The 23,752-nt window shown below is 41.4% G+C and overlaps 1 protein-coding gene across 2 annotated transcripts in view; it reads right to left on the bottom strand.

The window, feature by feature from the left end:
• KCNQ1 (potassium voltage-gated channel subfamily Q member 1) overlaps positions 1-23,752 on the bottom strand; it is a 362,823-nt gene that overhangs the window by 289,040 nt on the left and 50,031 nt on the right. The window lies entirely within an intron of this gene.

The following is a 23,752-nucleotide window of genomic DNA, read 5'->3' as shown; positions in this document are numbered from 1 at the left end:
TTATCTAAAAGTAGTCAGATAATCTTTGACTTTTGAAACTGCTGAACAAGTCAGTTCTATCTCATGTTCAGCATCATTCTATTAAACTAAGTCAAAAGTTTCTGTGGTTACTATTAGACGAAATGAGCTAATTTCCCCTGAGACTTGGCTACACTGACCAGATGTCTTTAGCCAGCTACTCCCCAGACCGAGCAGGAGCAGTGCGTGCAATGCCTTCTCTGTTACTATGGAGATGGGTTTTCCCATCCACTCTGCAGCCGGGCGTATAGTAGCTACCAGCTGTTGTCTCGACTCGTACTCTATCAGGAGAGACTGAGGAAAGAAAGTGGGAGATGTAGAGCTGAGCTTCTCCCAGCCCTGGCCCTCATAAACTTTAACCACGGTGCACAGCCCTCAATCTTCTTTGCGGCCGCTTGGGCTTGTTGCTATTGTTTAAAGCTGCCTGACGGTGCATCCTCCGCGGGCTTTGCAGACTTGTGGCAGGTCAGCGGTTGCGCACAGCCGCTTGGTACAGCATGTCTGACGGCTGGGCTGGAAACTTAAGGCTTCCCCGACTCTTGCTAGTAGTCCAACGTTCCCATCTAAATGGTTTTATGAGCTTAAATCTAAATCTCCAGTAGTAACCCATTTCAGGTTCCTGACATAAGTCTCGCTCCATACTTTCAAATAAAAAACTTTGTGGATTAATGGCTCCCTATCCTTCCGGCAAGGCTGGTTAATGCCTTCAATTCCCATTGCTTTTTAACTCCTGTGGAACTTTAATCCTTCTCCAACCATGCTGATGAGCTGCAGAGAAACAATGCTGGTTAGGATTTTCATTCTTGCATTTTCTTTTTGAATGCAGCCAAGTTCAAATGTCTAATTATAACATTGCAGAGTTAATGATCAATTTAACAAAGGCTTTAAAGTATCTTTGAAGTCATAACAACAAGCCAAAGGGGGGTTTAAAACGTTAACTGCACAGGGAGCCTACATAGAGAGCTTTCTTAGGATTATCTCTCTCACTTAACAACAAAGTTGAGTATTTCAGAATACTTCCAGCAACCCCACGGCTCGATCTGGTTGCCGCATAGCACAGAGCTCTACCTAGTGTTTATTTTATAGCTCTGAGCAGTACCAATCATTACCCTATTAATTCAAGCATGTTTAATTCAATGTCATTCAACTACTCAGTCATGCCCATTTGTAACTTTTGAGCAACTACAGAAAGGTACAGCTTGTCACCATATTTATACCTAACAGGCGCTAATCACTAAGGTTAGATATACAGTGTAAGTAGGGTATATATTAAGACAGTTTACTTAAATGTACGATAGGCAGCCTCTGCTCCTTTTCCATAAGGCACTCTTTTCTTCCGCTAATCACACAGGCTGAATTTGCCTTCAGATGTATGTGGCTCCTGCTGATGTCAGTGAGCTAAAAATACACATCAGAGGACACAATCTGACCCGTTTACTTCTCCATCTGACATATGTAGCCACTCATATTTTGTATACATCACGCACCACTGCAACGCTGAATCAGCACATCCAGAAATAACAAATAAGGGCGCGCTCAGCCTGGAGCGGCACACAGAGCAAGCAGTCAGGCTCCTCCTTGCTTCCCTTTTACAGCAATCCTGCCAGCCAGCATCACCAGACACGCACTGCAGATTTTTTATTATTTTTTTGTGTGTGTGTGTGTGTCCCCTCAGGTATCAGATGAGGATGAAGGTGAAAGGCATTAACCCGTTGATAAAAGGTTAAGCAAGGAGTTAGGACAGCAAAGGAGTTATACATGAGGGGGCAGCCACTGTTGGTCCTCCAAAGTGAGCTGAGGGGGGGAAAAAAAATAATACTGAAAACCCACTGAATCATATATTCCACCACTATACTGAAGAACTATTGCACTATACTGAAGAACTGGGCTGGACGTTTTTCCCATTCAAAATCAGAAGTGAGGAAAACTTCCACAGCAAGAAGCACAGTCTCTAGAACTGGGCACGGTAAGAGCAACATTTTGCAGGTTTGACCAATCAATGTAACAGCCACCCTGTGGCTTGCACAGTGACAGGGCTGTAATGAAGAACAACTATGCACATTGGGGCTTATATATGGGGCATTATCAACAAAGAAAATTTATGTATCTTTTTTCCCCAGTGCTGCAGTTATAGACCACGATGATTGTATGATGACATGTAGGATAAGTAAAAGCTGGATAAACTACATCAGCTAAAAATCAACATTTCCTCTCTAAATCAGCCAGTGCAACCAGATTTCCTTTCAGATCTCCTGGGAGATTACATCTTACTGCTTTCTTAATTTAAACCCAGCTTCCCTAGACCTTATCTATATGGCAATTTCCATTTGCCATGGTGAGTTCGCTCATTATGTTCAGGTACTTACCCTCACAGCCCTGCCACAGCAAAGGATTACGGATACTTGAGACTAAAGATCACTTAAGCTCTGATAAACTGTAAAGCAATAAAAAAGTGAGAGCTGTCAGTCTGCATCATGCTAAAAAAGGCTTTCAATAAATGAGCACAACACTCCTGCAACAACACCATGGAGCTGGCTTCCCATTTGGTGGGGAGTTCACTTAAACTCCAAAGAATGCTAGTCTTTCCAGAGATGACACATATTCTCTACAGAAGTAAAAGGATGATTTTTGTTCTATTTCAAAAGCAATTTTGCTAGGGGAAAAAAAAAAAAAAAAAAAGAATCACATGATGAAATGGTATTTGGACATTATATCACAACCATCCCTACCATTCTTTCAAAAAGTACAACACAAACATACTGCAGGCAGTAGTACTGAACTGTGTATTTTTAATAGAAAACCACTGCATCCAACAAAAGAGAACGAGGCATTGTTTACTTCTTTGTGCTTTGAAAGCATAAGGACTTTGTTTAAATCAAAAAAAACTAGCTCATTAGCCCTCCTGAGGCTAATGAAATCAGGAATGCATTGCCAGGCACATTTTTGATTGATACAGCTATGCAGGAGCTATAAATATGCATTACATCCTGAGACAAAGTCTTCACAAGTGTTTCAGTAGTTTAGTAACCCCTACCATATCTTCCAAAGTGACGTAAGCGTTAGGGGCAAAATTTGCACACTTGTAAAGGAAGATGGATTGTTTAAGCTTAAACTTTACCAGAGAGACGATGGTGACAGGACATCTGCCAACTGACACTTCTTCACTTACATCAGAAAAATTCACTCATGCTTTTTAGAGATTTTAGAAGCTTATATGTAATTTCAGAAATGCAATTAGGCTTGCATTTGTCCCACCTCACACTCTGCTCCTGGCTGGAAAACCCATGGCTCAATCCATAAATCTGTGCAGGAGAGGGGCACCTCCAGGAACATACCAAGACCCTAACTCTGACATCTCGGCTGCAGGTCAGATGACATGTGTTCATACTGGATCCTCAAACAAAAGCAGCGCTCAGGTTCCTGAAAGCCAGGAGGTATAAACAAAAAGACCACACGCAAACCAGAACAGAGCTTTGCTGCACCACAGTGAAGTAAACGCACCAATTTTCTGCCATATCCAACCAAGGGATAAAAGAAGCGAGTGCATGCCGTTTCTTCAGTAGGCCATAAAACTCTCATTGTATTGTACTAAGTTAATCTGAGACCAACCAACGGTTAAAACAACGATTCAGACTGTGAATAACTGCAGCAGTGAAGTAGCCACTGCAGATTGCTGTCTCACCTCTCATGGGAAGAGCTCACACCTAAGGGGGATGGGCAGGTGAATTTTTGCATCTGTTGATACTAAATTCAACAGAAACCATCTCATAGATGCTGGCTCAAAGGTGTTTTTTTTCAGACTGAACCACCACAGTTCATCATTTATGCAGCTCAGATTTTGAACACCTAAAAAATTCAGGGAGATCCTCCATTTTTAGGCATTATTTTGTGGTGCAATGTATACTGAAAAAGCTGCTACTGCTAGTTTTTTCACTTTTTATGCCAATTTATCAAGTGGGTTTTGTCTAGCAGATCATAGCTTTTGACACAACAAAGCTCCTTAACGTATTTATATACAATGGCAAAGACCTCTTGCCGTTTAAAATCAACAATTATGTCTTCTGTGTCAAAAAGAGACACTTTTGAATCACAATCACTGCAGACCCTACAAGTGCAAAAGAAGTGGAGAGCAACATGACAATATCTCACAAATACTAAGAGAACAAACCACGGTACAAGGCTCTTGTAGCCGTGTTCTTTAATATTCCCCTCCAGAATGCTGCAATGGACAGGTACTTGAGGCAGTATAAACACTATCAAAAGTTGAAATCTCTGTTCAAACAGGAATAAGGAGCAAGGTTCAATACACATATAAGAGGTTAGACAACATCATTATTTCTCTTAACCTTTTCCTTAAATTAATGGGTTATGTAACTGAATGATGCAGTTATTGCCAAATGTGTTTTTAAATGCACTTACTGAAAGACATGCACATTGCCTTACTATAATTCTTGATTAATCGTATCAATTTCTAACTTGTAGAACCCACCTGTTTTGATTCATCTAATGCCATGCACTACAGTCAAAATGCGTTATTTAAAGCCTTCCATAAGAGTACATTTGTCAATGATATTTGATCAAAGCGTTTGCTTTGACGGTGCCATATTTGTTTAACCATTACTGCTGCCTATTTTAGCCCATGTTAAAGAGTTCTGAAGAACATAACCTGGGCAGATGCCAGAAGAACATAGCTTTTAAACACAACCTTATATTCAAAGAGTGAAATCAAGCTCTAACAACATAAGCAAGCAAAATTCTGTCATGTACACAAGCCTTCCCTCTGTGCTTTTTTCTTTTTTGAAAGACTTAGTGGCAAAAGCAGGTTTTAAGTAGTTTTCCTTATAAATATTTCAGAATACAGTAGAGAAATTCATGCATGGCTGCTGCTACTGCAAGAGCTATTTGAACAAGTTTAGGAGTTTTACTTTAGTATTTTGCTAACCAGAAAATTAACCAGAAAATATGCACAGATTTATGGATTTCACATCAGAGTGGATTTCACTGACTTGTGTGTGGCTTGCTTTCTTGAGGTCAAGTCTTTTAGGAGGGAGGGGTTGGTTTGATTTTTAATCTGGTGTGTTTATCTGTTTACCTGAAGCACAGTCTGACACTTCAAGGCGCATTCTGACTTTACTACCAGTGTGGTGGGTTGACCCTTGCTGGATGCCATGTGCCCACCAAAGCTGCTCTATCACTCCCCCTCCTCAGCTGAACAGGGGAGAGGAAATACAACGAAAGGCTCATTGGTCAAGATAAGGATGGGGACGTCACTCAGCAATTACTGTCATGAGCAAAACAGACTCAACTTGAGGAAATTAGCTTAATTTATTAGCAAGCAAATCAGCATAGGATTTGAAAGAAATAAAACCAAATCTTAAAACACTTTCCCCTCGCTGCTCCCTTCCTCCTGGGCTTAACTTTGCTTGTGATTTCTCTCCTTCCCCTGCCAGCGGAGCAGGGGGATGGGGATGGGGCAGCAGTCAGTTCTTCACACACAGTCTCTGCTGCTCCTTCTTCCTCAGGGCAAGGGTGCTCACACTCTGCCCTGCTCCAGTGTGGGTCCCTCCCACGGGCTGCAGTCCTTCAGGAACAGATTGCTCCAGTGTGCTCCCTGTGGGGTCCCAAACCTCGCCCACAGCCCTGCCCCAGCCTGGGCCCCTCTCCCCACGGGGCCACGGGCCCTGCCAGGAGCTGCTCCGCCTGGGGCTGCCCACGGGTCACAGCCTCCTTCAGGCATCCCCCTGCCCCGGCGTGGGGTCCTGCCCAGGCTGCAGGTGGGGATCGGCTCCCCCTGGACCTCCATGTGCTGATGGGACAGCCTGCCTCACCAGGGTCTTCATCACCAGAGGAATCTCTGCTCCGGTGCCTGGAGCTCCTCCTGCCCTCCTTCTGCACGGACCTGGGTCTCTGCAGGGCTGTTGCTCTCACACAGTCTCACTCCTCACTTCTCTGGCTGCAGTTGCACAAGGTGGGGTTTTTCCCCTCCTTCCCAGAGGTGCTACCATCGTCACTGTTGGGCTTGGCCTTGGCCAGCAGCAGATCCATCTTGGAGCCGGCCGGCACTGGCTCCATCGGACATAGGGATAGCTTCTGGCAGCTTCTCACAGAAGCCACCCCTGTACCTCCCCTGTTACCAAAACCTTGTCAGGCAAACCCAATGCACCAGCAATTAACTGCCATCGTTTTTCATTTAATAATGATAATTGATTCTGAGACGTTGCTTAGTATAAATGTACTATCTTTCTACACTCAATGTTCTCCATTGCTCTTAACCGTTCTTTCTGAACTAAAGTAGGGTACACTAGCGCAAACAACTGCAGAGTAAGAATCACATGTGATTTAACAAAGCGTATTCGTAGATAAGCAGACTGTTCTGTGCATATGCCCTTAAACTGAAGGACAAAGATTAACATTTACAGCAAATCACTAGGTTATAGGACAGTCTTTTTATACATTTACTGTATAGAAAGATTTAAACATATTTCTTTATTCCAAATTGGCAGCAACTCTACTCTGAATCAGACAGGAGCAATGTTCCTCTGAACACCAAAGCACCACAAAAGGCCAAGACTTGATTTCAAGTGCACTGAAAAAATATAACAGGTAGGTACCAAACCTGGATCTAAAATCCGCCCCATATGCAAAGAAAGAGTAAGCATCTGTAGCTCACCATTTTAAATTACAAGCAAAAACTTTTTATCTAATAAAGCTTAATGGCAATGCTGTAGGCACTGACATTTTGGGCTTACAAATGTATTTTCAGGTCTGGTCCATATACCACGGTGCAGCTGGCAGGGAAGATCAAAGCAGAATGCAGCTGAAAATGCCGCTTTTCATCTGACTTCCAGGTTTGTCATGTTTCACAGGGTTTCCATTGCTAATAATAATCTGTCCCTGCCAGCTGAATTAATTACACCAGATGAACACAGATTTCACAGCGCAGGACCACCGAACACTTCAAAACTTGGAAAGTGGCTCCAAATTTCAGGTGCTGACAAACACACAGGAGACTTTCAGGGACTTCCCGACCCGCAGCAGGAGTTACCTGTTTAGGATCCTGAGGGCAACCTCTCTAAACAGCACCTACATCAAGGTCGCTGCTAGCGCCAGCCCTAACAGCAGCACTACAGGGAAGGAAATCGAAACAAATATGAGCCATTATTCTTGAAAGCAGCCACTGAAAGAAAGATTTTAATGTAGCTGTTCGGGATTACCCCACTAGCAGCATCTCTCTCCTTTGTACTCATATTAAAATCATGTTTTGTACAGTTCCACTTCACACAGAAGAGGTCTCCTGGCAATCCAGGAGTCAAAAGCAAGCTCATAAATATTTTTGTTTCTTCTAGACAAAAACAAATTTCCTCAAACCAGACTGCAAAGAGCAAAGGCCTTTACAAATACAGTAAATGCCTTCAGCTACTTCAAATACAATGTTTATTTTACTTCAAAGATTTTTAGGCAAAGTTACATTAAAGCAAAAAGTGCAAGCAAGATACTTTGGTCTTTTTTTTTATTATTTTTTTTCCCCCCCCCCTCTTCTTTTTCTTTCCCAGCCTCTTAAAACATGCTGATCGGGCTAGACCTACATATAACAGGCTAGCATTAAATAACTGCACCTCTCATAAAATTTATTCCACAAACAGGAGTTAGACCACTGGACAGATGCAGCAGCTATAGTTCAAATATTTTGGTCTTTTTCTCCCCCTTTCTGTTCCCCTGTACCTTCCTTCTGATCTGGCCCCACCCCAGCAGGCTGTCATCCTCCCCGGGCAGGGATGCACCAGCACAGCTCCACTCAGCCAGAGGGTTGAAGAGAAGTTTCATTCCCTCCCTGCTACTTGCTCAAGAGACAGGAAAGGTGCTGCTCCAGGCTGAGCTTCCCCCTCACTGGCTCTAGCCAAGCTTGCCGATTTGTTAATTAATACATAAAATAAGAAGCTATTTCATGGAAGAAAACACAGGGAGCGTAAAGATACCCCATTTAATTCGATGGTTCAGACCTCTGTCATTAGTGCTACCAGGTACTTTGCTACCTACAAAACAGAGCACAGATCTGGGGAAGAGTGTCCTTCAGTCCGGCCAACTTACTGCTTTCATTCTGCAGTACTTCAGTCTCCATATTATGTTTGGGCCCAAAGCACAATGGGACCCTCATTTACAGCCAGCTCCCAGGCACCGCAAGTAGCATATGAAATAGCAGCAGCAATCACAGGAGCACGTTCTTGGAAGCTCACAGGAAGCCCAGGCTGGAGATCCGTGAATTTTTTTCTTGCTCAAGGACAGGCTTGTCTGCTTTCCTCCCAGGTCCTCCCCAGCTAGGAAAGTACTGAATACCTACAGGCACATTCCCAGAAAAGCCTGACAGCCATAAAGGTGGTAGAGGAGGTGGAAGGCAGGTTGCAAATTTTAATAGCATTTATTACAAATTTTTCTTTTAAGAACTGACTTTGTCAGGGAGGTTGAGAACGCAGCTGTAGATTCTAATGCTTGTTCTTATTCTTTCCTGCAATCACACCTTATCGTTCCATGGAAACAAGAGTCTTCCTTTTTTGAAGAGCTAAAGGAGGCTGAAGAACCACTATTTTAGAATTGGCCCGTGAAATAAAAAGCTACATATTCATCTCAGAGACATGCTCAAGCACAATCCTACAACTTTCTGCTTTTTTATAGATTTTCTGGCTTCTGAGGTGAAGGCAATGAATCTAGCAGTCTAGTACAGCTTAACAAGTGATACAGTTAAAGAAAATTTTTCTCATGGGAAAAGGCTTGCCTGGTGACATTGGCAGCACTGGTGAGTGACCCCTAGGGAAGTGGGACAGTCATACACAGATGGGAAATAGCTGGGAAGGAACTACATGGAAGCACTGAAACATTAAACCCTACCTAGTGGCTGAAAACTCAAGTGTGAGGTCCAGATGCTAAAGTCTGAATGTGTTAGCATCATTGTTAGGGAACTGATACTAAGTGACAGATAGATTATATTACAGAAAGTTCAATTTCTGGCTCTCTACAACAGCTCCTAATTCAAACCAAGGTCTGACAACCTACCAACAATAAATAAATCAAAATAAAAATCACATTGCTTTGAAACTTTAGCCTTATGGCCAGGAACATTACAGTAAGCTCATTTGTTAAAAGGACTGCTTGATTTTGACCTAATACTGCTTTACCAAAGCAACTGAAAATTATTGATTTCCTGTGTTATGAATTGAGATGAATAAAAATCTAAGAGATTACAAATAAAAAGCCTTCTTTGTTCTGTATATCACTCTGCTGTGCTGGTCAGTCAGATGCCATTGTTTTTCTGCCTGGTCCCACGGCACATAAAAGTTATCTTACTGGGAAATAAAACAAAATGAAAAGAGAAAAACAAAAATCTTTTCCAAGATTTTTACTGTTTGTTTTTTAGCCTTACATCCAAGACTAAGAATAAACACGAAAAACAGTAGCAGTTTTAAAGAATATCCTATACTAGTTCAACTTTCATTTTTGTTGTAAAATTTTCACAGTTCTTTTGGTCCTGAAGCCTCTTGGGATAGAGGTCGGGATTAATACTTACATAAAGTCACTGAAAGACATTTTAATTTAAAAAAGCTGACATGCAAGCAAAGCGATACTGTGCATGAAAGCCTAGATGCACATTCCGAAAGGCAACACAAGTCACAATTATGAAAGGGCAGAAGTCCTCCCACCAAGTTTTATTCAACATTGGCTTTCTGCGCATTTGAATTCTCCACACCTTATAGACTGCTTCAGTTAGGAATGATTTTTAAGTTCAAGCTAGGGAAGAAATGACAGAAGATACAGTTCCAGGATGAGGGATATCTGCAGTTCATTAAGAAATAAAAATACTCAAGAAGTCCCGGTTCCAAGAGGCGACAGAAAACCAAAAATAAGTAGTATCTAATCACACGCTTCATCTCTCATCCAAGCCACTTAACGTTTCTTCCTCCATCTTTTATGCCTTTGCACAAAAGGTTTCACTGACAGTCCCCATCATCTTGCACCAATGCTCTAAAGTAACTAGTTTCTCTAAGTGAAAAAGCCCTAGCTTAACATCTCCTTCAAATATTAAAAGAAACAGCTATGAGAAACTTTGTCAATGCCCCACCAAATTTAAAAGCAAGAATGAAGAGCTGTTTCCAGGAACAGACAACTCAGAGTGAGGTAATGGTCTTCAGAAAGATGAGATGATTCTCCTGTTTGTCTCCTTATTCTCTCCATAACAGCCACCTAACGCTAAGACTATTCAGGATGCGGTCCTGCTCTTTATGCCATTCTATGCTCAAAGAGGCATAGCAACAAAACCTCCCACTTCTCGTCTGCTGTTTTCCAGATGATCACCCTACCAGATGCATATAATAATAATCTACACATTTGTGGGAAATCTACAGAAACCATAGCACTGAGAAGTTTTTATATTAAAGAGACATTAAGATCTAGGCCCCTCCTACCTGACTCAACTTAATGGAGATTTAAAGTGCCAGAGGGTATTTGTCTAAATTACCATCAATTGGACTCCCTCTCCCTAGCAAAGAGTGCAAGCAACACTGCAGTGAGAAAAGAACCGCAAGAAAACACCTTACTCTGCTCATTTACAAACACTAGTCTCTTCTTTCCAAATGAAAGCTAATTACAGACACAAAATGAGAAGAAATCAGCAATTTAGATACAGATCACAGAGCTCATTACGTATCTACGAAGATATGATCTGGTTTTAAAGAGAGAACCATCCCTGCACATAAGCTACAAAACAAATGAAGCTGCCCGGGACATGAAATCTAACGGTCCCTTGCGTCCAAACACTCAGAAACCAGAGTTCAGATGCTTTCCAAAAGTGGAATCAAGTCATGAAACAGCTGTCTCTTAATGGCTTCACTAGCATTTCAGAACCACAGTTTGTTGACCTTGAGAAAGTAAAGACTGACAGGCTGCCTGTTTGTTTTGGGATTTGTCGTTGGACAGAATGGTCACAGTGCGCGTTTTTGTGTGACTTGATGCATGGCTGAGCTTCTCACCTCTGACTCTCATTGGCCATTAACCAATTAAGAAAAGAAAAGGAAATTTTATCTTATTGCTATACTACTTGGAAGCATTTTTCCTACGTTTTAACATGGAATTTCCTAGTTTTGTTACCAAAATACACAAATAGGTATTTGTTTAGAAATAATTACTCATTTTGATTACTGCTGCAAATCTTGTTCTGCTTTCCAGGTCTACAAGGTCCCAGACATACTCCCTCACCTATTTCCTCCACCTTACCCACTGTATCACAATTGTATTTGTAAGCACATGCAAAGCAGAAACTTTGACTTCAATACAGTCAGCATATTGCCCCTAATTTTCTTGCATCTTTCCTTGCGGCTGAGATAGCAACTCACTAAGCTTCCAGTTCAGAATTGGGAGTAAGGAGAGTATTTTTTCTTGACATGCTTTTTAACTCTGTTTGCTTTAAAAAGGCACATGACTTATAGTGGTTAAATATTAACTGTTTCACTAATGAGCCGAATCCTAACATGCAAGTATGAAAACACATCATTATGTCTGAAAAATCCCACTCATATCCCAACAGCTTTTTTATATATCTATATATATCTGCACACGCACGTGCTAGGAATCTGTAATGTAAGTTGCTAACTCAGGCCTAGGCTGCACACACATTTAGTACTGGTATTCTGTGTAGAGGTATGCAGGGCTTGGTTGTGGGGTTTTTTTTCCTTTTTATCAAAATAGTTGCAGTAATTCAAAACAAAAGATGTGCCCATTATGGTATTAATAATAATGATGACATAATAATGGGACTAGGCTATACTGACGTGTGCAACCATGTGCTCACGATCACTTCAAAGACAGTAAGAGATTGAAGATATTACCACACCCAACTCCTCATTACTGAACCTCTCATCTTGCAGATTACCACCCACAAAGCTGAACAACAGTAACCCATTGTGGAAGTGCTCTTAGCCCTCTTCCATCTAACCAAATTAGTCTTAACCACCTTTGGTGGTAAACAAAGCTTTCTGGGGCAGCTGGGCACTGCAGCAGGCTATGAAAGTAAATGCAGTACAATCCAGTTCTGGGCAAAGTAAAATCCTGTTGAAGGGCAGCAGCGAAGAGGTAGCAAATGACTGCTTCTTAAGCTTTTCCAGAGAGACATGCTTCTGCAACCCCATCTACACCCTGTCTGTTCTAGCTGAGTTTGAACAAAACAGCTTTTGTTTGTAGAGACAGCCTAGCTGCCAATTCGAGTTCAATAACTGGCTCCGGATTATAGTAGGCATGCCTAGACCTGTAGGATAAAATTAATTTCAGTCAAGTTGGTCTCAATCAGCTGTCACGCTGATATCCTGCTGTCCTGCAGCAAAACAGATGCAAAGTAAACATAAAACGCATTATTCCATCAAATTAATGAGAGGCACAAACAGAGCTAAGCATGTAAAATAAGAGGCAAAATCTCAGCTTTCATATTAAAAAAAGCTTTCAAAATTTTAATTTAGGAAATGAGACAAGAAATTAAACATATTTCTCTTTTCAGTGTTATGATTGCTGAGGCACATCACTGAACTGAATGTGTGGAGCAGGACAAAGCTGCATAACAGAAGTTATGTCCTTTCTCTGCTTCAGTGCCTGGCTGCCAGAGGCTACTCACACATCCTTCCATTCACCTTTTCACCATATTGCCTGTTCAAGCTGCAAGGTCTATGAGGGTAGGGACAATCTTTCAGAATGTATGGGTGACCAGTCTACTAGGTGTTGTACTTGATCTTACAGACCAGCCCTCTGCATGGGTTATAATGTAAAAAACAATAGTAATACCCTTTCTCAGAAGAATAGCACACAAGTCCGCTTGTAAATTGTGTTGCACATAAAGTTTCCATCGCACTTCTAACAAATTCTAACAAATCTTACCCTACAGTTCCACAAACACATTAAACTAGCACTGCTGCCAAAAGAAGCAATCTGGCCAAAAAAAAGGTTAGTTTGAACCCATCTGGGTTCTCCAAGGCAGTTTACAACATAGCTACACAAATGCTTGTGTTGGCACAAGGAATGGAGCAGCAGGACCATTTCTTCAGCTGGCAGTGCCAGTTTATGCAGGCTGAGACCCATTCTTGAAAGTGCAGCCTGGGTTCTCTGAAGGATTTATCTCACAGAGCCAAGTTATGGTGGAAAAGCTACAGGTCACCCGATTTTACTTGTAAAGCTGCTAATAGTCACCTCCTAGGAATGCTGCAAGGTTAAGTACATTTGTGTTTGCAAGGCATTACACAAGTAGGACGAGTAAGTACTTGATTTTTCCCTCCTCCCTTTTCCGCTGCCCTGGCCACTAAGTATAACTTGTTCTGAGTTTCACATCCTAAACCAATGGCTTGGAGCAGCTCCTAGAAGGTAGCTGTCAAGCTCCCTGCCTGCAAGCCAGATGGAGGTCCATCATCATACCCACCTATTGTGATTTGAAACTGTTCTGTAACCGTTGCAGCTCAAACAGCATCTAAATACATTGTACCCACCCTGCTGCAGGGAACCGTGGAACAGGCAGATTACCTCTGCAGCAGACGTGCTTTTTCTCACCTTAATCTGAGGAACAGCTGCAGAGGGGGATAAAGGACGAGTAAATCACCTCCTTTTGCGGGCATTCCACATGTAAACACATCCTGTCCAGCTGACAGAAACAACAAACAGGAGTGTTTCTGAAAGGTACCTTAATAAGGATGTCAACAGCATGCTGGAGAAACAAAGGATCAGCCTCAGTGCCATCAGCATAAGGGAAACCATCCAAGCGAGGAAGTACATACCTTGCTTTCACAGACTGGGTGTGACAACAGGCATTTTGGTTATTTTTTTTTTAGTTCTTCAAAGTCCTGCTGTTTCTGAGATAACAATTCTTGATCCCTCACCATCTTAAAAATATGCTCATGTTCAATGCGTTTGGTGGAAATACCTAATGTAAACAATACACTGAGGTACAGGGTCCCCAGAATCAATGAACAGCTGGGATAGCTGAGCAGTGCAGAAGTTTTAGGATATCTGTCCCAGTGTTTGGTCCCTAGAGGCAACTCAGAGAAACCTACAGAACCTACTCCATTGCACAGCCTCTGATGCTGTTTGCTACCCGAGCACACAGGCACCCATCCTTGTTTGCAGCCAAGGTACAGGACATGCCAGAAACGTGGAACAGAAAATGCAGTATGCAGCAGTTCCCTGGGCTACCAAGACTTCTTCAGCAGCTCAGCACAAACACCAAGTTCTAAGCTCTAAAACAGAACTAATTTATTTTATAAGCTGAGATAAAGCATAAATGCCCATGCTATGTATTACTCGTCACTGAATCAACAGCTCTAATAAACTGTTTCACAAGACCTTTCTGATACTGTGCTAAAATAAGACTGAGCTCCATATTACAAAAGAAACATTCCTAAAAATGCTTTGTGCAAGACAAATGTAATAGAACTGACACTGCAGTCACACTGACATTTTTCATACTACCAAAATAAAAGCGTATTAGATAAAAATAAGTTTAAAATATTAAATGTGAGATAAATACAGCTTGGAATTACAAAAATCAAGCTCTCATGCTTTCTAAATTATCCCTAAGTACAAGCAGACACTGTTAAACCTTTCCTATTACCCCCGATCCTGTTAATATTTATGCACACAGGAAGCTCCACTGAAATCATGACGACTACTCATCTGCAGAAAGTTAAACATACTGCACAATTGCATGTCTCATGCCATAAAACCCTCACTTATAAATGTAGAACCTAATTTGGTCGCCTATATCCCTGTACATAAAACCCCCAGCACATACAGTCTTGACCTCCCCTCACCCCCAGTCCCCGAAACCACAGAATAAACTCTCAGTAGGGTGGAGTTGCCAGAGGTTTTAGTCAATACAAATGAAATCCAGCTAAAAGTATCTTTTCTAATCATTGCTAAAAATAGACATATGTTCTATATATAGAAATATAGATATGTAAAGAAGCATATACATAAATACATATGAAGAAATAAGAGGGTGATCTCTATACCTTCTTGTTCTTTCTCTGTGCACAGTCAGATATTTGTCACTTTTTTCATGGCATGGCAAGTTTCTAACAGGATGTTCATTCATTCCTTCCCCTCCCAAGAGCAGTTAGCGCTCAAAGCTGAGATGCAGTTTCCTACCATCAAACGCGTAAGTCAAGAAATGAAATAATTAAGTTTCTAGAAAATGAACTCACAAAAGCTTACTTTAGAAATTGCCAAGAAAAAGAAAGCCACCAAGAAGTCCACTTGCTTTTGTTTTTTAGCTAGTTAGTGGAACCCACTTAATCCAATATGACAAAATAAAATTCTTAATGTATTCAATTTAAGTTATTTTTCTCTGTACAGACTCCTGGAATCTCCTCTTTTCTAAGCCACTGGCACTTTTCTGTACTACAATTACACCACACCTGCAGTTTATTCCAGTTTTGCCTACCAAGGGCCACTTAAAGCCATTCAAGAGCCACCAACTAGTGACAGCTGGCAAACTCAAACCTGTCTCAGTAGTCTATCATATGTAATCAATTGCAAATAGAACTTCAACAGACTCATCCCATTATTTGCTAGCTAATTCCCCCTGGGAAAACACGCCAGCAAGCTTCCACTTTGAATCATGAAGCTAGTTTTGCCCCTGTCCCTCCTTCTCAACTTCTCCCTTTCTCCCCTCTTTGCATCAGTTCACTGCACTGTTTCAGTTTTTCAGCTTGATACCCGTTATGTTATGTCAGCTGTTACATTACGCTTAAAACAATAGACTCCAGCTGGCTGAGGTCAGATGTGAAAACAAGGACCTAACAAAGCCATAGACCCTCCAGTTATACTGAAATTGAGATACACACTGAATGTAGCACTTAATGACAAACTACTTTCCAGACATTTGGGCAAAGCATAAAGGAAACACCTGTCACTGCAAACATTACACACTAATCCACATAAATCCTAAATTTAAAAATCTTTCTTTTCACTGCTTAGCTCTACTATGCACCAGTATTTCATAGTTTGGCATTTTTTGGTTTTGTTTTTGGTTTTTTTTTTTCAGGATGAAATTTGTATAACTCTGTTTACTAAAATACTAAATAGTGAAAAATGTGTATAATTTCCAAGAAAATATATTTACCATGTTTCTTTAGAGTTTACCAAGCAAAGGCTCTCAGTTTGACATGGATTTACACCCCCAAAAAGTTTAGTTAAACTTTAACCCTTAAGTAGAAAGTTTGATAAAAAGTGAACAATAGATGTAACAGTGAATGAAACACCCTTTTTTTCAGTGATGGTATTTTCTTAAACGCAGCTTCAAACAGAATTTATTGGAATGCAGCTATGTGAAAAATTAAACAAATAAAACACCAGTATACTGTGTCTTATAAGTGCAAACACAAGCTCTTGAGAAAGGTGAACTACTCATAACTCTGGAGCATGGATCCCCCTATTTTTCAAAACACGGCATACAACACAAAAGCAAGGTTTTCTGAAAACTGTCACGCTACTGTAGTTCATATACGGAAAGCTGGGAAGGTTGCTCAGCACAACTGCCACCTTGGCCTGTGTCACTCGGCCAACCCCCCCAGCCGCCAAGCGAGGGAGATCGCCACGTCATAGGCCGCCAAGCGAGGGAGATCGCCACGTCATAGGCCGCCAAGCGAGGGAGATCGCCACGTCATAGGCCGCCAAGCGAGGGAGATCGCCACGTCGGATCACGTAGGCCGCCAAGCGAGGGAGATCGCCACGTCATAGGCCGCCAAGCGAGGGAGATCGCCACGTCATAGGCCGCCAAGCGAGGGAGATCGCCACGTCGGATCACGTAGGCCGCCAAGCAGCCAGCAGACGGCACCAATCCATCACCGGTGCTCCGTGCTGGCCTGCAAGCTGTCACCAGCTCCACTGCTAGCCTGGGGAAGGCCGCTCTTCCCAGAGCCTGCCTTGGTCTTGGTCTTCAGAGTTTGAGCCCCAATAAACGCTTGGTGCTTCATAGCCATCTCATCCCAGCATACTGTGGGGACAAATGCTAAATTCTGATTCCTTTATTCACCGTGATGTAGTTGCAGACTTTATTTTAAATGACGGTGTATGCCACCAAAGAATTCCAGGTACGGAAATCCAGAAAGAGGGATTTCCACCACCACCCATAATTATTAGAAAAGTCAGAAATGGAAGTAAGTAATTTGCTGCATCCAGGCTTATCTTTACACACTCCAGTGCAGCAGACTAAAAACAGAATTCAAACCCAGAACTTCTGAACCTGCTAGAAGAAATAGATGCAATACATGTAAAAAGAGTTTTCTTTCTATGAAAATGACTGCTTATTCTTACCACATACAACTGAAAGTCACTTTTGGTGGTAAATTTACAGAAGTTTAGCCAAATAAACTTATTTCCTCACTGAAAAGGAAACATCTAAGACAATGGCAAAAGCATACCTGGAGAGATATAACATACTGGAAATCTTTCAGTGTGCTGACAAATGCACTGTCTTTTTCTTTCTCCTCCATGCAAATATTTGTCCAATTCCTTTCACTGAAAGCTTTAATTTTTCTCACTTTTTTCTATAAGGCTATCTATATGATGAGAAGCATGCAGGCCAAACAGCATGTATTTTGTGGCTACAACTACAAAGTGGCCAGAGTTGTCTATGGTAGCAATTTTTCTTTCACCTTTTTCTCAGAATTATTTTTATTGATTACTCGTATATAAAATTCCCCAAGCCCATGTGAAAAAATATTTCTTTATTAATAGTGCACTTCTTCCAAAAGATATTTTGATCTACTTCAGGACACAACCCAAGGTCTGAATCCAGCCACCCCAGAAGGACCCAGTGTGGTCCAATGCTGCCCTATGCGGATTTTAAGGAGAAACGATCGCTCCCTTCTGCAACTGGTTTTTAGCACATGTAAAAACAAAAAGCAGCTCACCTTTCCGTCACTGATCTTAGCATACTTTCCTTCAATCTCACCTCTTCACTCCTTGGAATTCCTATTCAGTTCAGACTTCATCTCCGCTAAAATAACAATAAGCTTTCCTCTTGTTTTTTTAAAGCCCATTTCGTTAAGTTGATTCAACTGTCCCTGACAGCCAATCTTATTTCCACTTTAGAAGCATCTGATTTGTCTCCCTCAGACCCGTTCAGAATGGACATAAAGCAGAATTTAAGCTGGACTAAAAGCATGTTCACGCAACCTTCATAACAAAATCAATTAAATCCCTTTAACATCACATTTACATTAAACACATAATTCTGATATACAGACCAGGGGAGTTGACAAGGGATTGCTTTGCAAACAGCTGGAACAAGTTAAGATGTTACTACTAGCAGCATTTCAAACCAACACAGCTGATTTTGCAATGAAGTAGATTAGAAGCACTCACATTTTCTGCCAGCACAGCTCAGCTAAAAACATCAGAACCACAGACTGAAGTGCAGCAAGAAACACCTGGGTTCAGAGTCAGAGGAAGCTCCTTGTTCCAGCTACTAACTATACTGTCACCTAATTAGAAGCGGGGAGGGCGATTTTCATTTCTATTCATGTTTCCTGAGCCTTCGAATCACTCACATTTGGCCTTTTTACTACAATATAAAGATTACTTTAAATGAAAGCAGAGATTCTCAACTTCAGCTATCAAGGGAATGGCAGAAAGGAAATGCAGTCGGCGATTCCCTGGACACTTCCATCTGCAGATCCAGCAAAGGAAAAGGATTAAAGAGTACGAGTCCACCACACACATCATCTACATCAGCTCACCTCATTCTAGGCCCGACCAGGGGACATTGCTGAGGCTGCAAAGACAAATTTTTCACTTTCTCAGCTACAGTTGTTCTTTAAAGAGAATCTATAATTAGATCAACCTGTAGGGCTATCACCAGGCATTCTTTAGAAACATTAACCCCATTTAATTTTTCAAAAAGGATGAAAATGCACCAGTGTCCAGATCATAAGTGTCTCTCTTGACCTTCTTAACCAAAGAAGATAATCAGAGGAAAAAAAAAATAATGTTGGAAGCACCTCAAATTATTTGAACCCTTTGTTTTCTGTGAAGACCATCTTCAGAATCAAAAGCTGTAGGTTTTTTTCTTTCTCACAAGGCCCATAAAACACTCCAGCAAACTAAACCCAAGGGTTATACTCAAAAGACAATATTAAAAAAAATAAATTTAGGTTTCTCGTAGGCCTAGACTCCGTGACACTTAATTGTAGGAATAATTTCAATGCAAATAACATTGATGTTTACCACCCAAAACTCTTATCTCTCAATTGATGGTCTTTTTAGTGTTTAAAAATTGTTTAATTTCTTCAGTAAGAAGTAAGCTATAGTATAAAAGGTACTCAGAAAACAGAATGCTGGCAAGAGCTTACACTTTCATCATGAAAACATAACCTTCCTTTTTTTTTTTTTTTTTTTTTTGAATCAATATTGAAATGAGATTCCTACCAGAAAATAGCTTTTTCAGGCACACTAAATATCCCTTGGTTCAGCAGAATATTTAATCCCCTTGGATCAGGCACTTGGATTTTCTTAGATCATGCTGAGATAACGGCATTCTGCTGTGTTCTGGCACCATAAAATCCTTGCTTATGAAAATAAAAGAAAAATATGGCCTCTCTGGGAACATACATCTCTGAATTACTTTTTTCCATAGTTTAAATATTGTAGTCTCAAAATCAATTTTTATACAGATATACCACATTCTCTTTATGAGTCATGGCAAAAGCTCTCCCACACCACTATTTTAAATGGGCCAAGTGTACATATACCCTTCAAAATGATGATCCTTTCACAGTCTTGGCTCAGACTCCAGCTCTCGCTGGGCAAGTGCCAATGAGTAACTGGAGTCAAACCCCTCCAACAGCACCATCTAGTGAAAAAAAAGATAAAATAAACACATGCAAATTTAAACAGTTTTCACTGCATTCTGGAAACTAACAAAAGGCCAATTCTCCCCTAATCTCCCATTACAACTGCATTTAGGTATAGCTTTCATCAAGGCTCTTTGCCTTCTGAAGTGTGGTGACAAGCAGAGAAAGATTCAACAGCTAATTGTAAGCTTTTTGTCTAGAACTGGAACACCACTTGGAACACATATAAACTTTCCCTGGTTTATTTTTCCAGTCTTAAGCTTGCATTTCTCTTGTCATGAAAAAGAGAAGCATTTTTAAATGCTTTAAAATTACTGATAAAATAACATCTTGTATTTCCTCCTCTAGTAGTGGGAAGTGATGTTATAAGACAAGGAGCTCCAGAATAAAAAGAAAACAACATATACCTATAATCCCAACAGCTTTTTTAGCTCTTATTTTCATATAATTGGAACATCTTATATGACTATATTATTGAAGCATGAAATTCTTGTTCACAAAAAAGAGACACAGCTTCCATCTGTAACTTTAATGCAACTAGTCTCTGGTTTCAAAATGACTATCTGCTGAAGTGGAGGTGCTTAGATCTTTCACAGGGTCAGAGCAAAATCCTTTGGCTACACAGGAAATAAAGCAGTATAGCTCTTAATTGTGAGTGTTTTCAAGGGTCTTGTTGACTAGTTTTTCAGTCAGGAGGAACAGATTCTGCACTTTTCCAAATGTGCATCTTCCATGCCATGGAATTCAAGTGGGCTGTAGAAGGGATTCTGTTACACAGTAGTTTGCAGATAACACACGTGCTTTTGCAGTTATTCCTTCTCATTTTCAAGATGAATCAGATTTACAGTGCCCATGCAGTAAGCTCATCTAACCAGACTCGCTCCATGGGGCTGTTCAGCTCAGCATACCCACATGCTAACGCTGAGCACTCATTTCTAGACATTCAGCATAATAAAGATATTTCTTGAATTTCAGACCTATGGGTGCCTGGTCAAATCCTCCCCCTCCAAAATACAGGAAGTCCACAAATCTCAAGTAGGCAAAATTTCAGAGCATGACATGGTATGTTTGGTACCACTGTCTCAGCCTTATATTTGATGCACTGCAAAGCAGAATTCATTTAGAAAGAATTCTACCCTACATAGTAAATACTGTCTAAATAAAAAGCAATCTGCTCTTGACAAAGTTTCAGTAATTTTCCCTTTGGAATGAAAATAGAGAAAGGTGGACTCGACTTACAATCTTCAGAAAAGAAGAGTTAAAGGTCCCTAAGTATTACTTTAATTATTTCAATCTCACAGAGCACACACTTGGGCTGTGTAACTCAAGTTTCATGAAAGGTCTCATAAATCTCAAATTCCACATGGCCAAAAGCTCCCTCCCTTCTCACTGTCCCAGTTAATCCCCAAGCAAAAAAACTTTTTTCAAGATTACCAATACTCCTCCTGGTAGGTTACACTGCTGCACCTTTGAGGTCTCTCACGCTCAGCGTTAGTTTGTAAATCAACTTGTTTGCCCTTCTTTTGCTCACCTACAACAACGCTACCTACTTCCAGTGTCTGGCTCCAAATTAAAATTATTATTGTGATATAACTAAAAGTCCTTCTACAAACACAAAAGAGAAATTAATTCCTACTGCAAAGAAAGAGTGCTCTTATAAGCTTTAATAAGTCCCCTTACATCACTATGTTTTTTCATCCCTGTATGCTGTTACACTTTCTTTTTTCTTCTTTCTTTGCATTTTACAGTTTCTCTTAAGCCAGTCATCTGTGATTAACTCCCTCCTTAAGAATTCAGTTACAAACTGTCAAAATTAAATGTAATGAAATATTAGAGTGAAAGTAAAATCTTAAAATAAGAACAGAATAGGAAATTTTGCTAAGATGACACTAACAGGAACCAGATGCTAACGTTCATATTTGTGTTGCAAGGTGCCATGACTCTTTTGCAAGTCCCACCAAAACCCGATAAAGCAGAGAGCATACTGGCCCATCTACTGCTTTGGACCAATGGATCACTGTAATCCCCTTCAATTTCTTGAAGATATCAGAATATACCAATACTGAATGAACAAACAACTGCTGAATTCCCAAGAAAAGATGACAGTAAGATTTCAATGTTACATTAATCATAAGAAAAACTATGACATGTAGAACAGGAACACTGTTTCACACTACTTAGAAAGCACGATAATACAGAACAGTATGAAGACCCAATACATATTGGATATTACAGACATTGTATGTAATCCTGAATACATTGCATACATGTTACACTGAATCCCAGACTGGTTGGGGGCTGCAGGGGATCTCTGGATATCTAGTTGAACCCTCTGCTAAAGCAGGTTCTCCTAGAGCAGGCTGCACAGTCACATCCTGGCAGGTTTTGAATGTTCCCAGAGGAGATGGCTCCGCAGCCTGGGTGGCCTGTTCCAGCGCTCCATCATCCTCAAGGTAAAGTTCTTCCTCACATTCAGATGGAACCTCCTGTGTTACAATTTGTGCCCGTTGCCCCGTGTTCTGTCATTGGGCACCACTGAAAACAGCCTGGCCTCCTCCTCCTCCTAACACCTGCCCTTAAGGAATTTGTAGACATTGATGAGGTCCTCTCTCAGCCTTCTCCAGGCTGAAAAGGCCCAGCTCTCTCAGCTTTTCCTTGTAAAGGAGATGCTCCAGTCCCCTCAATCTCTGTAGCTTCTGTAAGACCCTCTCCAGCAGTTCCCTGTCTCTCTGAAACTGGGGAGCCCAGAACTGTACACAGCACTCCAGAAGTGGCCTCATCAGGGCAGAGCAGAGGTGGAGGATCACCTCCCTTGACCTGCTGACCCTGCTCCTCCTCATGCACCCCAGGATCCCACTGACTCCCTGGCCACGAGAGCACACTGCTGGCCCATGGGCAAATTGCTGTCCACCAGAATTCCCAGGTCCTTCTCCTCAGTGCTGTCTTCCAGCAGGTCAGCCCCAGCCTGTGCTGATGTATGGGGTTGTTCCTCCCCAGGAGCAGGACCTGACACTGGCCTTTGTTGAACTTCATCAGGTCCCTCTCCTCCCAGCTCCCCAGCCTGTCCAGGTCTCACTGGAGGCCAGTGCAGCCTTCTGATGTATCAGCTGCTCCTCCCAGTTTTGTATCACCTGCAGCCTTGCTGAGGTTACTCTCTGTCCCCTCATCCAGGTCAGTGATGAGTAAGTTGAACAGGACCAGACCCAGCACTGACACCTGGGGAACACCACGAGCTGCAAGCCTCCAGCCAGACTCTGTGCCACTGATCTCAACCCTCTGAGCTCTGCCTTTAGCCGGTTCTCAACCCACTTCACTGTCCACACATCTAGTCCGCACTTCCTGAGTTTATGTACAAGGATGTTACGGGAGACAGTGTCAAAAGCCTTGCTGAGGTCAAGGTAGACAACATCCACTGCTCTCCCCTTGTCTACCCAGTCATTCCATCATAGAAGGCTAACTGGTTGGTTGGGAGTGATTTCCCCTTTGTGAATCCACGGTGACTATTTCTAGTTACGTTCTTTTCCTCCACATGCTTTGAGATGACCTCCAGGATGTGCTGTTCCATCACCTTTCCAAGAACAGAGGTGAGGCTGACTGGCCTGTAAGTATTACACACATATAGACAGTACACACTACATACAGTACGGACACACAAAATGAGTTCCATGATTTCATGGGAGGTTAAGGGTGGAATGAAATCACTTGTTATGTTGTCACTAGAAGTTATTTCACTGAATCAACACACGTGTAAAATATTGATATATTGCAAAGATGAGTGAGATCACAAGTGAAATTCATCATAGAAATTGGCAGAAGTATCCATAACTACTAGCTATGGATAAAAAAGAAACCAAACCAAT

The sequence above is a fragment of the Falco biarmicus genome, chromosome 10 (genome assembly GCF_023638135.1).
Source record: "Falco biarmicus isolate bFalBia1 chromosome 10, bFalBia1.pri, whole genome shotgun sequence".
Classification (NCBI taxonomy): Eukaryota; Metazoa; Chordata; class Aves; order Falconiformes; family Falconidae; genus Falco; species Falco biarmicus.
This window is presented reverse-complemented; position numbering and strand designations above follow the sequence as displayed.